General features: G+C 37.4%; 1 protein-coding gene across 1 annotated transcript in view; it reads left to right on the plus strand.

The window, feature by feature from the left end:
* The window catches only part of LOC108104042 (protein bunched, class 2/F/G isoform), an 89,758-nt gene that overhangs the window by 27,040 nt on the left and 47,689 nt on the right, over positions 1 to 15,029 (plus strand).

Raw genomic sequence — 15,029 nt, forward strand, 5'->3', positions numbered from 1 at the left:
ATGTCGACGCCATCATGTCTGGCACATTCGTTCGTTCGTTCGCTGGAAATCGTTAATTTTGTACCCTAAAACCCAACCCAGTGGCCCTCCCACCCGCAATCGAGGTGAACCACGAGTCAGAGACAAACCTCCTACAGATACACAGATACACTTTTCTTTATTTCCCTTCACAATGTTCAGTGCAATGTGTGTGCGGAAAATTACATTTAAATGGCTGCCACTTTAAATGTCTATTGCAGGGTGGGGTAGGGGAAAATACTATAGATCGTAGAGCAGAAAGGAAAGTTGGGTGGAAAGGGGGGTATTTATTATTAAAATTGTTTAGGATTGGAGGAGTGGAGCAGGGGTCTGGGCGATATGCAGAGACAAATGACACGTGGCAAATAGAAATTTTTAATAAACAGCAAAATCCCTTCTGGGAAGTCTAAACGGAGGGGGATCATGGAAACATTTTAATCGATATTTTGTAATACCAATATATCTATCAAACTATCTATGCCTTACATACCATCTAGCCGTGTCAAATATCTTTCTATTGCGGTTTCTTTTGAGGCTTTTGCGATTGTGTCCCCAGCAATTAACGCTTTTCGTTTTAATTACTTTAATTGGCATTGGCTTTTGTTTTCCAAAGAACAAAGTACCCGATGGGAAGCTCTGTGGCATCAATCTACTCATTGCAAAAACAAAGAGTATTCGCAATTAAAGGAATTACTGGGCATGCCCGTTGCATCTTGATACATTCCGATTGAACTTTAAAACGCATTTGATAATGCCCAGACAGCTGCTTCTTTGTGTTCTAGAGTGGCGTGAGCAGATTAGTTCAGGGTTGACAGGTGGGTCGTCAGTTCAGGTGGGAGATTAAAAAGACAAAGTCAGCTCAATTTGATGGGGAACGTCATTTATGGCAGTGAGAGATCAGTTAAGAAGGTTTGAGTTACGGAGATCACGAGGGGAATCGTCATTATTTAACAGGTTCATCAGAACTGCATTATGACTTTTGTGGGCTAATGAAGTTCAGATAGGTTTTTATATATCAATAGAAGTGACAAAATGTACCTAAGCTACCTTATTAAATCACATATTTGGTTTATAAATTTGATTTCGTTGACTAATAAACTTTTATAGAAATCATTTTCAACCTTTATTAATTACCCCTACCAGCCATAAACCAAACTTTTACCAAAAGTCCGAGTAAATGAGTCCCTCTATTTGACTTCCACTTGATTCCAGACATTTTGGCCAGACCCTCGTTGTCCGTGAAGTCCGCTGAAGTTTTAATTATTTTTCCTAGAACTGGCAGCCACGTGGCCAATGTTAAACAGAAGCCGACGAATGCTAAACACAAACACAGACAGCCAGGGAAAACAATTCTGCCCGCCATTTGGCCACTTCTATTTGGCCAAGCTAATGAGTCGATATATGGCAGTAGAAGGGGAAAACCGAGGGGGAGAGACGCAGAAGGTGAGACAGTTTAACCAGGGAATAAAGCAAAATATACACTGCTGTTGGTTTTGCTTCATTAGTTTGCCACAAGCAAAAACAAAGAAAGGTGAGATGGAAAGTATAGTAGGTGGTGGTGGTGGTGGGGGGCAGGGAAAATTGTTGGCATTTTTAGAATGCTTAAGTTCATTATGGTTTCGGGTTACAAAAACAAACATGCAGTGGAAAGACGTCGTCAAGAGATATATGTATGCAGTATGGCTAATAATGTGGCAGACATTCTGGCGGCACAAACAAACGGAGACAGTGAAAAATGCGGCAAATGGCAAACTGTTGACTAAGCCAAAAGACAAAGACCAAAGACACAAGTTTTCACTTTATAGACATTTTTGCATAATGCAAAGGAAATTCTTATGAAACTTTGTTATGCTTGCGAAATGTGAAAAATAATGGCATAGCTCGGCTGAAATTATGGTATTATCAATTATTATGCAAAATGTGCAGGAAAAGCTGTTGAGGTGCAGTTTCGAATACACTTTCTTTTGACAGATTTTCACATATTTAAACTTGACTTTTAGGAGTGCAAGTACCTAAATACTTCACCCACTAGTTAGTAATTTAATGTTACTATTACTTAATACCATTTATTAAGTTGTAAAACCTGAAAGCTGGTTGGCGTTTAATTCCACCCGCCAAAGCCAAAATAGCAAAGCAACCAAAGGAGGTCATGTGTTGCCCTCCAGTCTTTCAGGCACACAGCTCACCAGCTCTATGACAAGCCCAAAATGCCCCAAGTCAGGCGGCAATACTGCCAGCGAGAAAAGAGTTGCCGCCCATTTCGAATAATTGCATGGCCAAAGTAGTACTAAGCCAAGTCAATCGAAAGGAAAAACAAAGAAAAAAGTGCAACAATCCAACCAGCGGGCACATAAACGTCAAACTTCAAAGCAACTTCAACCGCAACAAAGAGAGGAAAAAAAAAAAAAACGAAAACTAAAAACATGAATATGGAAAACAAGCTGAAATTATGATTAGTTGTAATTTGATTTTAGCCAGCCTTCGCCTCGCGGTTTCGTTTTTCCTCGCTGCCATTTTGCATTTAATTATGTGCGAAATTTGTGATTTTATGGGCAGCGATAAAAGCAACTTTGCCTCAAACCAAACAAAGCCATGAAGTGATTGTTTATTGTTGGTGTTAAGGCTAAGATGTACTCTGTACTTAAGAGAGTTTTCGTGAGAAAGCAAAAACCAGCTGAGCAATATGCCAATTTTCACCTATAAAAACATAAAAAAATACTTTAAAAGTAAAAAAAAAAGCGTACTTTGAAACTTAAGCTCTATAAACTCTATTAAGGGTCAAAAGGGTCCAGTTGCCCAATATACCATAGCAATCTAAAATTATATAGGGTATATCCAGGGAAAATAATATCTGAGAACGTGCCGCACTTTCGGATTTTGGTTCGTTCTTTCAACGCATACAATATTATTCACCACTTTTACCATTTGTTGTTGTTATTATTAGGAGGGGAATTAGAGCAATGAACTGTTGACTTGTCTCAGCCGGAACTATGAGTTCATAGTGCCCATTACGAGAAATGCAAAAAAGGCCCAGAGACCACACTCCTTGCATGCAGACAAACCGATTTGAGCACGAAATTGTACGGGTAAACATTCAAAATTTATACTAGCATTGTTGTTGCTAGCTCCACTAACTGCTGCGGTCCTGCTGACCCACAAAAAGGGTCTCGTACCGGAGGTGATTGCACTATTGTAGTTCCAAAACCACCCACCCATCTTGGGCCCAGGCCCAAGTCCATGTCGATGTCCGTGTCCGTGTCCGTGTCCACACCCCACGGAACATTACAGAAATTGCCTCCGAAGCACGCGATGTGTCTCAAATGTCTTGGTGCAGGCCTCTTTTTCCACGAATTGTTGCATTTTAATGAAAATGCATTTGAGTTTTCCAACCGTTGCAGTCGTGCATAAGTAAATATAGCCCCCAAAAAGTCTGTCAAAGTTGGGCAAAATGGAATTAGACTAAGTTGACTTTACCCACTCATCAATGGGTCAACATTTGCTCTTATTCATTTGAGTAAATAAAAGTTAAGCCATAATATTTGTGAATTTGCACAAGAGGTGATTGGTATTAGAGGAAAACAAAAGAGGAGGTGGAGTTCAGTAAGAGTGAGTAAAACAAGGGAGAGAGATCTATTAAAAGATAGAGTATGTAATCCAAAAGTATTTTCTTTTAACAAATGTTAAATCATTAAGAAGCGAGCATTAGGTCAAAGTTTTAACATTGATGAACTTTTTATTATTTTTCTTCTAGTTACTCTTTTTATGCCCTCCATTGTTCTTTCATTTGCTAATTAAGTTCAACGACACTGCAAATACACAAACAGAAATCCTAAAAAGAGAAAACCACCTTGCTTACTTACAAGCAGCGAAATAAAAATATTCAAAATAAATATCAAAAAACAGCTACATATTACCTTTGTTGTTTTTTGTTTATCTTTTTTAATATGTTTATAATTAATGACTATGACTTATGGCGGCATCTTCTGTTCCATTCATTATATGTTCGAAAATGTTATAATTTGAACAAGCGATGACGCTGAGTGGAAGCACAAACGCAGGCTACACGTGTAATTGTCTTTGCACTTATTACGCTTTTGTGACAAACTTTCACTTTTTAACAAGTACTTGTTGTACTTTTAATTCAAGGAAATGTTATTAGCTTTTGTTTATTTATATTTTTAATATATAAATAGATTTAAGATATATGCTTTTTAGAAATTCAAATATTTTCAGTTTTGTGAATGAAATGGCTGAAGTCATGTCCCAAATTAGCTCTTATCGGAAACAGATACGAGACAACTTGTAAATAAGCAGACTTTTAATATATGACAGCTGGTGGGTTTCGGAAAAAGACATTCATTTATGGCAATCACTAAACAAAAGATAGATTGAAAATCATGATAGGAAGTTGGGTAACCTACAAATGGGGGTATTCCATGTTAGGGAAACCCTTTTTTGGGTAAATATTACTTAAATTTGTTCAGTGGTCAATAATGAATGTGAATAGTATGCATGAATATGATGATTAATTAACATTAATAAGTGAGATTATTTATGTAAAGTCTAAAACCCTCCCCCCTCTCCTTGCTCTATATTCTTTGCAAACACGTTGGATTAGAGGCCGGGCAGTAGAGCGAAGCCCAGTAGATTTAATCGCACAGAAAACTGGTTTTCAAGTCGAAATTAATAAAAGTTAACAATGGAATTAAACAAAAGACTATACATATATATATGCCAGTTGAACTTTGCCCACCTCGTAAAAAGAGTTTATTTTTCTTATTCCAACTTTAGTTTATTTACCAAGCTTAAAGCCTAAGTACAAATATATACATATAAGGTACGATTTCTTATATAATACAAGCTTTAAACTAATTTTAAATCACATTACACTCTCGGTGTGGTCAACAAACAAATAATAAGGCTAATTAACAAGAACAGAAACAAAAACAAAGCACATTTTAATAGGAATATTTGGGTGTCGCAAGAGGAATCTTTTAGTTAATTTCCGATGATTATTTTCTGGGCACACAGCCAGCCGATGTTTTGCAATGTTTTGTGTGCCCATTTTAATGGTTTTTTTTCGTTTTGTTTTCGTTTTTTCCTTTTTACATTCTTCAGCCTTAGAGTACAGTCATGGCGATGAACATTAGCAGGACGAGTATGAGCCAAGGGAAGATGAACATCAGGCAGGCGACTTCAAACATTTTGCAGGCGGTCCTCTCTTTCGCAGTTTCTTACTGGTTCGATCTGCTGCTGGCCAACTGTTGCTATTGTTTGACTTTAATATTCACAGAGCTCTTTGTTTTGGATTTTGTGTACTTGAATCTACTGCCATAACACAACACACCAGAGGCAGAAGTTGAAAAATCGTGGAAAAACACACACACAACAGGTACGACGTTCGCTGTCACACTGAACAGCCAGTCGAACCTTATTTTCCTCGTGTTTGTCGACGATGTTGCTGATGGGCAGCGCGGTGTTGCTGTTGCTGCTGCTGCTAATGTCGTTCGTTTTCTTGTCGCTTCGGCTCTTTGTTTGGTTGTGCCGGTTTCAGGTCTCACTTCTCTCTCTCTCTCTCTTTCTCATTCTCTTGCTCTCCATTATCTCTCTCCCGCTTTTTTCGATCGGTTCAAGCTTTTGTTTGGCTTTATACATTGGCTTTAGCGCTATAGCTTACCTTTCGAGTTCCCCTCGACTTTTCGAAAAGCTTCTGACAGTTGCATTTCAATTTCATTGACCCCACACTTTGATTTCCCTTCTACTGGCACTCGGCAGTTTTCTATTTGTCTGACTTTGTCTTCGAGGTGTGTTCTTATCAGTTTCCTGTGGGTTATCATGTATAACCTGGACTTTCTCAGGTGAGCTTTGCGGTTAGCCACGTGGCAGCTTACAATGTTGCAGAGACAGACTAAAGACTTCCAAATAAAAGAAAATTATATAGACGATGATAATTTATCGAAGTATTAATCAAGTTTAAGATCAGATCTTCGATCAGTTAGGAAATTTTTCTTGTTTTATAACTTTTAAGACCTCTCCTACTTAAGTAGCTCTCATAAATCGTTTTTATATTATCAATTTCATGACTGGGCCAATTCTTTCTATCAAAGCTTTAGTCAAAAAATAAAATCACTTTTCGAGTGTGGAACTGCTCGTGACCATCGAGGAGGGCGACCTTTTAAAGAACTGGTCTGTAGGCTGCACCCATTGCCATGTGGAAAATTACAGGCAACCAGTTACCAGTTTTGTTTACTTTTTGGACTCTTTCAATCCCCAGACAGCGTTGATGATTACTCTATAAAGTAATTGCCGATAAGGTAATATAAAAACTGGACAAAGAGGGTCATTCAAGCTTCGTCATCTAATCAGTTTTTCACCCTACAACACCTTATTCGCAGCTAATCTTATCAAATGTTGTTTACTTCTCGAAAATGTCTTCAATCATGATTGATTTACTTCCAATTGCCTAATTGCGCTAAAAATATATCAATGAACTGCACTGCATGGATTGATAATAAGCTAATTTTTAGACTAATAAATTATAATTTAATTTAAGTGCTAATTAATGAATAAATTTCTCTTTTACTTTCAGGTATGTATACGACGATCTCTGTTTTCGAAATTTATTTTTGTAGTAAGTACAATATATAAGTTTTGTATACTTTGTCTCTATTAGCATCTATTAGTCACGGCTAAATGTTTGTTTTTCTAAATTATATTTACATAATGAGAAATGATTTATGGGGGTTTTGGTATATATACATTTTTATAGCATATTTTAAGTAGATCATTTTGGGTTGGGGGTTGCCAAAAAGCAGTCTGCTAAGTATGCTATACTAAATAAAAGAACTTAGTATTAGTTTTGTATATGAAAAGAGGATTAGACCTTTCCTCTTTAGCAAATAGTGCTATAAGTAGTAGTGCTCAGATTGATTTAGTTTGGACTATTAATCCGGTTATGACCCCATTTATTACGTATACGCACCAGTTAGATAAATTTATTTCCTCATTAGGCCAAGCCAAATTTCATATAAATCGTTTTGAATGGTCAATTCATTTGCTAAAGCAAAGACCGAAATCAATAAATTTTCAACCTATTAGAAAATATCAAGTATACGTAGTTTCCATAAAGGAGGTTTTATGAGAAAAAGTACAAGACAAGCAAGATATTGCGTATACGCCTAGTTTATAAGAGAACTACCCAATTTTTCATACCACTATAGTGTTTTGTGCTCATTGTACAATATTACGTATACGCCTAGTGTACAAAACATATTAGGACATTAATTCCTTTAGCAGAAGTTCAACTCCCTTATGTCCTTTCAAATGTGAATCCATAGAATTGATTAGGTTTCGTTTTTATGACAAGAATCAGTCTAAGTTCCTCGCTTTTCTCTCCCTTTGTCGCCTTTTAACCCAGTTAACTTTCCCCACTTGGACGACTCTCACACGCACCGAAATTCAATTGTTTTGTTAGGATTCTGAGCTTTTCCGTTGCGAACAGGCATTCGCATAGCTGATTTTTATGCTTTGTTTATTCAAGTATGTGGGTCATGCTCCACTTGTAATCAGAACGTTGGATAGAGGCAGGCCAGACTGGGCCCAAGCCCACATATAACCAATTAATGTTGGGATGTTGTCCTTAGAATGTCCCCTGTGAAAAACGAACTGGCTATTCAATTCGGAAACAATAGAAATTCCTTCAATTCCAAAAGCAACTGACATTGATTTACCTTGTCATTGAAATTCCTTTGCTGGCATTTCATTCCCTCATGCGATATACCATATAAAATACATTTTTTGTAGTATTTCTCTGCCATTGCCTTTCCTTCAGGAAGCCTTGAGTAAGGACCTTTTTCAAATGGTTTCGCCTCGTTGATAATTTATAAATCGCTGTAATTATTTTGGCCAGCGGAAAACTTACAAAAAAATGGGGACAGCTGAGAGGCGTGCTCTCTTGCTCTCCCTCTCTCTCTCTGGTTTTTTGGTCTATTGTGCAGTGTTCATTCCTGCACAGACACATGCAATGGCTGCCCATCTCTCTTCCACTTATTACAGATGATAACGATGAATTTATGTTTTTTTTTATCGTATTTCCTATATATAAAGTTGGGCTAGCACGTTTTCTGGGCCGATTTGCGCAGGCGTGAGAAAGCTGAGAGCCCCCCAAAACAGGAGCAGGTGTTATTTATGCTTCACCCAAACCCATATATATTCTATATTTATGTATACATCAACAGAGAGAGAGAGCAGGCGAGAGAAATAGAGAAAGAGAGAGGGGAAAGACGAAGCAAAGGGCCACTGCAGGCCGTTGCTAATTAGACAGAAAACCAACTCAAATTGGAAGGGAAAAAGCAAAGGAAAAGCCAGATACAAATTTTCTTTTTTGGCGTGAGCACAAAATTCACTTTCTTTGCGAAAAATTGTATCTCTCACGTGGCTCTCTCTGTCATTCTCTCGCTGGCGAAAATGAACTCGCGCTTGCTCTCTTTCTGCCACAGTTCTCTCTTTCTCTTTTTCTCATCTGCATGCTTTGGGCGATGAACGCGCCACAAAAAGCTAGCAACAAAAAAAATCCTACCCTCAGTCAGTCAATCTACACTTTGGCTTCTTGCTAAACCAAACATAAAAACAAGCTGGCAAAATACTAGATTTTCGGTGGAAAAAAATAGGAAATAAAAATCATAAAAATTCAGTTAAACAAATTTTGAAAAAAGAAATTTGAACAAAATTTGAAGTTCGTGATTTTTAACGCTCGCTTTTCCTTTGCCTCTGCAGAAAAAGTCACTTTTTTTTCTGTGGCAAACGCGGAAGTTTTCGCTGCTGTCGTCAGTCAGTCGTATTCGGACATCATCGTCGAGCGTTTGTGTGCGTTGAGTGTGCTTGCTGTGTGTGTGAGTGTGTCAGTGTGTGTGCGTGCCTGCAACAAAATAGAATTTACAACAATCCAAAGTTGTACAGAAAAATAATCAAAAAAGATAAAAATAAATATATAAATGAAATTAAAACCCAATCAAAGTGTTTCAAGTTGATTATATAAAAATCAGCGAATAAAAGGGAATGAAAATTTGCATTTGGGCAGATCAAAAAGTGAAAGAAAAGCTAACACCAACCAAAAAAAAAAAAAATCTTTCATTCAAAACGCCTCGGTTGAGTGTGTGTGTGTGTGTGTGTCTCTCTCTCTCTCTCTCTCGTACGCTCGCCCTCGCTCGCTCTTACTGCATAGATAATTTCTAGAATTTCGCGCCCATTTGTTATTTCTGTTTTTAAGTTTTGGTTTTAAAAAGCGCGATAAAAAAAACGCCATACTGAGAAAAAAATATTAAAAAATAATAATTATATTCAAAAGCAGTGAACAAAAAAGTTTCATTCATGGAAAACAAAAACAATTTAGAAATCGCTTTTAATAACGGAAATATTTTTATTAAAAGGTAATGTCACCCACCAATCTAAATTGGAATTATTTGTATTTGTATTTGTATTTGTATTTGTGTTTGTGTTTGTGTTGTTGGTTAATTCGTTTCGTTTCGGCTTATGATTTCATTCAACAAAATAAATGGCAAATTATCCAATTGAAAATATTCTTCACATCTGATCAACATTAAACGAACATCAAACATTTTGAGACCATTTCCGACTAATTAGTTAGGATTATATGGGGTTATTCACTGCTTCTGGGTTGGCTGAGGTCAACGTTTTTGGGGTTCCTGGGGTTATATTTCTGGGCAAGGGTAATAAATGAGTTACTTTAGAGTAATTTATGCGTAAAAACTAATTTATTTGTTTAAGTCAGGGATAGTTGGCATGCAGTTGTTCGTTATGCATGGCTTGTCTTGTTAAAAAATGTTATTTAAAACAAAATTTTAAGATTTTTGGAGCACTAACTACTTAAGAGATGAACTAAACACCTTTTTTACCAACCTAACTTGTTTTGTAAAGTCAAAAGAATTCTTCTTTGGTGATATTTTAGGGAAGCACAAAACTTTTTATATAAAAAATCATTCAAATACAATTTAAAAAAAGCCTAAAAGTATGTTCTTCTAAGGTCTTATCACAGTTGGACTAGAGCCAGTTAACCTCCTTAAAGAAAATATTCTGAGTTAATTAACGAAATCCCTAAGTTTTTGGCGAACACCAAAAGCTATATGATATACAACCTCCAATATAATCCCTATTTTCAACATAAGACCTCCTCCCTATAGAGAAACCAATCCCCCAAGGATGTATCCTCTTAGCATGCAATATTTACATTCCCTAGCCCACACTCCCCATTCAAATCAATACAGTGAAAGACAGGCAAGTCATTGAAAAGGCAAACATTTAATCGCCTTGACTGGCGCTTTGCCTTAGCCCTCAATGTCACGGCGTCCTTAATGGGCCAATAAAAGTGTCCTTCTGGCCAAAGCCGGATGGTCATTAATCAGAAATCAATAAATAAGGGAAACCAAACGGCAAATTCACATCGTAGACGAAGTTAAGCGCAAAAAAGTTTAATTGTGCTAACATGATTGAGGGCATTTCGACGAAAGACAACAGAATCATTGATTTTTCTTCTATCTTATGCTATTTTCCCTTCTTCTTGAGCTTTTCTTAACGAATCATTGTTGTTCTTTTGCCCCTACACACCCGCACACACACACACACACACCCAAAAGCATTTGAGGTTGTCAGCTTATTTGTGTTTGTTGTAGTCTTTCCCACGCATTGGCTTTTGGTCTAATGGCAATAGGAAAAGAACCCCAACACCACCACCCCCCATCCCCTATGATTACGCAAGTCTTACTTGAAAGTTGATTTTCATTCATTTCCTTGACGTTTTTCGGTGGAATACCCTTGGGTTTGGGCATAGTTTTGGTTATCGTTTGGGGCAGCCACAATGGCGTCACGTCAACGCGACGTATACGCAATATTTTGACTGGTGACCTCAGCAAAGTGGGAAAAATGGTGGTAGAAAAAAAAGGAAGAAAATTCTATAATACACACCCCGAAAATATTAGCAACTTCTATTTGCGAGATCGAGCTTTTTTGCGCTTGAATGCAACTTTGCCTATAATTTTTGCCAATTTTGGTTATTCGAACAAAAAACAATTTAATTTGAGATCTTTTCATGCTGATAATTTGATTCAAACTGCTTAACAACATCATCGACTATATACGTGAGATATATATAGATAGATATACAGGGAGATAGAACATCTGGCTGGTTCGTTTAATAGAGGGTTTGCCTATTAAGCCGATCGCATTTTGTGCATCTCTTTTTTTCTCTCTCTCGATATCGAGTAAATGAATCTTGATGAACTCAGCCGGCTTAGAGCGGTTTCTAGCTGGTATCTTGGCTGGATCTTTCTGGGATCTTAATGATCTAATATCGATGGTTTTTTTGTGTATTTATTGATTTGTGATTGAATGATAAATCAATTTGATTTTATCATCTTTGAAAGAATTGAGAAGGAAATTACTTTTACGGAAGCTAATTGAGCACAAATTTTGATGAACTTTTTGAATTAAGTCATCGGCAGTAAATAAGAATTTATCGTAAAAAGAAGCAGTTGTAGGTGGAAAGGGTTTATTGTTGTCTAGAAACTTCTTAAATGAGTTGGTTTTAGATATGGGTATTAATAAAACTAAATGTATTTTAGGTTTATTTAGAGTTAAGAGATAATGATGTCCAAAAATCTGTAATTTTCCAGAAAAATAATCAAAATCACTTACCAAATCACAGCTTAACCTCCTTAAACTTTAATTTACCCAACTGACACACGCCAAACTTAACCAATCTTTTGATAGCAGTACTAAAAACCCAAGTTCCATATCAAGCCATGACTTTTTTTTTATACCCCACCCATAAAAGTGGAAATTTATGACTCGAATGGAATGGTATTTCGTAGAGGCAAAGCCCTCGTTCCTTTCTACATAAATGCAGCTTACGTGATGAAATCGTTTTGGAAATGTTGACGTCCTTGGCGGCAGCATTTGGCGCCAATTGTCAGTCGCTCAGAAAATGCAACTGGAGATGCCATGAAGTCAAGCAAAGTTTAAGCGAGAGGGGAAAAACTATAAAAAATTTTATCATAAAAATCAAGGGGTAAATATGCGGTGGTGGGGAGGCAGAGTAGAACATAGCAAAGCATCCGCCACGACCCACATTTCCAACCCACACAATGAGCATTTTATGCTGCCTCTGTATCTGTGTGTAAATGTATCTGAAGCTGCTACTGCTGGTGATTGTGGGCTGTATCTGTGTGTCAGCAGCCCGTATCTGTATCTGTGTATCTGTGCGAAGCAGTTGCAACAAAGAACCAAACTAAACTCAAATAACAACATGTTCAGGTTTCGTATTTTTCTGTTGGCCCATTCACAGGGAGATAGCGAACAAGGAGGTGGCTAGAGCAGCAGCAGCAGCAGCAGCGGGCCAACAGCCACCCACCCCTCGTTTTGCTCCACATGGCGCAATTTTCAGGTCAAGGTCAGGCCTGCTGCTTGTGCATCTGTATGTGTGCCCGCCTTTGTGGCAAAAACGATTTCGTTGTATTTTTTCCTCTTGTTCCCAAAGCAAGTAATGCGCTTTTGGAAAGTTGACGAGTCCTTGTCCGTGCATGTTTCTGTTTTTTTTTTTTTTGTATATTTTTTATTGTTTTCCGTAGCTCAATGACGCGTACACACACAGACACAACCCTGCAGAAATCCTCACACAGATACTTTGCATAATTCCATTTTCGCACTGCGTGAGTTGCGCTTAAATTCGCAGAAAGATACAAGAAGTTGGAGGGGGAAAATGATGGGATGGCTCTGGGAAGGAGACTTCTTGTTCTATGATGTGCATAAATTTCATGCTAAAATGATTTTTATTGAGCGCTTGGCAGGGCATAGTATTTATTTATGGGAACACATATTTGGGAGAGGGAAAATCTAAGCTTTTTGTAAACAAAATTGATTTTAAATATTGAAGAAGCTATCAAGAAGATGGTATACTGAAGGGATTTTAATAGGTATCTGTTTTTTTACTGTTCTTTAAGTTTAATTACAAAATATTCGCCTTAAATATTCCTTAAATGTAAAGCAAACATGTCTAGGAATTCATTTTATCATTTTGTTTTTGGCTACAAAACAAAAAATTGTACTTTTTGTGATAACTTTTAATCAGTAACTTTATTTTTAGACTTGTTTTTGTGAAATGCATACTCAAACTATGAATAATTTAAAAAAAAACACTAGTTTATCAGAAACTTAAGTTTAAGTTTGTTTCAAAATTGTTTACACCACAAAGTCTCGTAACTCATACATTTTCCATCTTGTTTGATAAAACCCAAGCCCAAGGCATTTTAATATGTGCCAAGAAGGGGCCTAGCTTAAGCCTGATGAACTAGGCATTCCATTAAGGTAATCTCCCATTACTCCCGTGCATTTCCCACTGACATAACACAAAGCTCACTGGGACACCCCAGCACGTGCCCAACGAAACAAACAGAAAAAATCAGAAAAATCCTTGTCAAACATGAACCATTCAGGCATTGTGTGTGATGTTGGCCACCTCAGGAATTATGCCCTTACAATGGCTGCTCGAGCATTAGACTTGCAGTTCATTTTCATAGAGATTTTCGTGTTTTATTTTCTTGTTTCGCGCTGTGTTTGTTGGTGGGGTTCCATTATGAAAACGTTTTCAAGGCGAAATGGTTTTTTTTTGTTTTTCTGTTTCTTGATGTTAGAGCGCCGCCGTGTGTCAGTTTCAATTGAGTGGGGGATGGGGAGGCGATGTGAATGGGAATGTGAATGAGTTTGTTCTTTGGCAGAGCACAACTCAAGGTTTTCATTCCACCAACTCTTTGGATGAAAATACTTGCCATGATGATGGTGCTGCCTGGTGGTGCCCCTTCTGCAAGGGCTTAGAAGTGAGGACCCTTGACGAAAAAAAAAGTACTTGTTCTGGTACGTGACTGGTCGACTGGTTGTGTGTGGGCAGTCAATGTCAGGGTCGAGTAACATCATCGTTAGGGCCTCCGCCACTTGACTGTATTAAAAAAACCTTAGCATATGAGAATGTATATAAATAATTCCATCACGTACCCCTTCTAACCTTGGTTCTTTTTTCCGTTTCGGGTGATTAAAAATGCTAATTAATGTGGATGGTAAACATCAATTTTAGTCACACTTAGGAGGCTCTGTTGTAATAGCTCTCTGGGGAGTCATCTCTCGTTCCTTATTATTTGCTGGAATGTCTCTACTTCTTGCTTATCGCATCTTAAACAAGTTGTTGGACAGTTGTTGACACACAAGTGCCTCCAGCTGGAGCTGTCATATTTTCTAGTCGCACTGTCAACTAGCTGTCAGCAGGCGCCATTTGTTGCACCCACTGAAACCTGAGGGGGGTAAAAAAAAAACGAAATGGAAAAGATGGGAAACTGGCGACCTAGTGCCTGACTAACTTTTGCTTCAGAGACATATTACATTTTTGTGGCACTTGACAGGCGGTCGGGAGCAATATCTATGGCTAAACAAAGCGGTGGCACACTCTCTCTCTACTTTTGAAATTAAAATGGTCTGGAAAAAGAGAAGATCTTATTTCAGACATTTTGGTTTGGCTCTCTGTCTTTGTTAAATTATGCCAGGGGTCATGTTAAAAATTGCATTTGCTTGACACTTTTGGGGAAATGCATCTTTTTAAATGAAAACACATTGGTTTTATTTTGTGTTGCAAGAGTTTGGTGTACTTAGAAATACACATATGAGTTTATGTAGATGTAGGAAGGAAATCCTAAAGAGCTTGGAAATCAATCATTAAGAAGTTGATAAAGATGAAGCTATTTATTATGAAATTTGTAAGTAGAATGGACTTATTCCGGATTAAGAAACCTGCATACATGATTTTATATGACTATCTGGAAATCAAAGTCTTAAAGTTAAATTAAATGAAGGATTGTCTATCTCAGATAGCAGAAGGCTAACATACTTCATATTAAGGTACGGCCTTTATGGTCCTTAGAAAACTTTTTAAACCAGAAAAAGACTTGATAAAA

The sequence above is a fragment of the Drosophila eugracilis genome, unplaced genomic scaffold (genome assembly GCF_018153835.1).
Source record: "Drosophila eugracilis isolate 14026-0451.02 unplaced genomic scaffold, ASM1815383v1 contig_445, whole genome shotgun sequence".
Classification (NCBI taxonomy): Eukaryota; Metazoa; Arthropoda; class Insecta; order Diptera; family Drosophilidae; genus Drosophila; species Drosophila eugracilis.